The 1,866-nt window shown below is 35.6% G+C and overlaps 1 long non-coding RNA gene across 1 annotated transcript; it reads left to right on the top strand.

Moving 5' to 3' along the window:
* The first annotated feature begins 543 nt into the window (after nucleotides 1-543).
* On the top strand, nucleotides 544-1,379 carry LOC139023305 (uncharacterized). Its single transcript, XR_011474440.1, has 3 exons — nucleotides 544-648; nucleotides 759-832; nucleotides 986-1,379. It is a non-coding gene; the product is annotated as an uncharacterized lncRNA (long non-coding RNA).
* The last annotated feature ends 487 nt before the right edge of the window (nucleotides 1,380-1,866 follow it).

Raw genomic sequence — 1,866 nt, 5'->3', positions numbered from 1 at the left:
TAGATTTTGTGGGCACTGTCATCTGTGATCTTTGTGATTACTTTCTTTCAGCACGATTACTTGAAAACTGTCACTTAATATTTTTTTCTTAAAGTCTACAAAGCTCTACATTTATTCACTCTGTGATAGGGTTGGATCGTTTATGATACTTTATTGTTGTCCTGTAAATGTTCAGTGCTATAATTTTAGGCTGTGTGTAGAATGGGGCAAAGGAAATTACCTTACTACAAATTACTACTAGATTATAGTGATAAGGAACACGCATACAAATTTGGCTTGTTGTATTATTGCCTATAACTAATCATAATTCCATTTGTTTACATAAAACGAGATACTTCAAAATGAGAAGATCCTGCCATGGAAAAACCAATGGTTGGACATAAAGGTAAAGGAGGGGAAATAATCACACCATGCACGCAGGACCTTCACTCCGCGGTCTTTGTAATGCAGGTTAGATATATTTTCATATAATATGGTTAGCTATTATGTGACAATTAGATCAAAGCTCCTTTTTTTTTTTGGCTGTAGATGGCCAAGGGAAGTTGCACAGAACTTCGCCAACATCCCCTCCCAAATTGATATGGAACCTTCAAAAACACATGGCGCAACTGCGAAAAGAAATGGCTGAGGATATACTAAAAATGTCTGGTATGTAATGACATTTAATTMAAAGTAAATGTAAATTCTTTATTTTTATGTAGTTGTGTGGGGTAGTTGTGTGGGACAGCCATATGTTCAGTTTATGCCTATGATTTCAGAGTTCAACAAAGCCAACAACTGCTTCATGTGTGCCACTGATAAAGAACCTGGATGTGGCCCAAAGACTGACTGGGTTAGTAACTTTATTTAACATGTTAATAATCTCTTATTAACAGTTGTCTTAACAGTAAGACAATTTATGATATAACACAATGGATGGCTAATCCGTCATTCATCGTACTGCATTGATATGATTTATAACGTGTTACGCTTTGTTTTGTTTTAGAATTTTTTGCATGCCAACTGTGGTTCCATGTGCTGTAACTAGGAATGAAGACAAAAGAGTTCAACAGAGTAATGAACACAAACTGGAAGTGCAGTCTGAAATGTACATCAACCAGGGATAAAGAGAAAGTTAACACTGTGATATGTTTCATACTTATTTGAAGTTAACTGTTTGTTGACATTTTGGAAAAGATTAAAGGTCTCCAATTTCTGTTTAATTTGTCTATTACATTTTTTTTCATTGATTTACTGGCCACAATTACTGTGGTTACATGTTCAGTATATGTATTGACCAGCAAACCCACTGCAGCCTACCTCACTAGCTCACTCTCCATCCCTGCTTTGGACAATTAATAGCATGACTCTCRTACTTTGCCCTTTATGGTTGATATTAACGACGAAAGGAGATATTATCTGTCTCTCTCCTATTGTGTACCGCTGTTAAATACTGTGGGAAAATAAGTACTTTGAACTACCAATTATTATTATAGATAAATATGAAAGAAAAAGGTAAACACAACACTGGACTGAACCCCCTAATTGTCAAACTAATATTAATGTACAACAATATAGAAGAGACATAACTAGAGGTTATGCAAAATGGGTGTATATCCACTGCACACTTCTTAGGTGTGTCATTTATTTKTACATTTATTTAACTAGGCAAGTCAGTTAAGAACAAATTCTTATTTTCAATAACAGCCTAAGAACAGTGGGTTAACTGCCTTGTTCAGGGGCAGAACGACAGATTTGTACCTTGTTAGCTCGGGGATTTGAACTTGCAACCTTTCGGTTACTAGTCCAATGCTCTAACCACTAGGCTACGCTGCCACCCCATTGACATGACCAAGGAGCTATTAATATTTAAAATTATGAAAAATG

Source organism: Salvelinus sp. IW2-2015, linkage group LG30 (assembly GCF_002910315.2).
Source record: "Salvelinus sp. IW2-2015 linkage group LG30, ASM291031v2, whole genome shotgun sequence".
Lineage (NCBI taxonomy): Eukaryota > Metazoa > Chordata > Actinopteri > Salmoniformes > Salmonidae > Salvelinus > Salvelinus sp. IW2-2015.
Note: the sequence above shows the minus strand (reverse complement) of the source record. Positions and strands in the feature narration are given on the sequence as shown.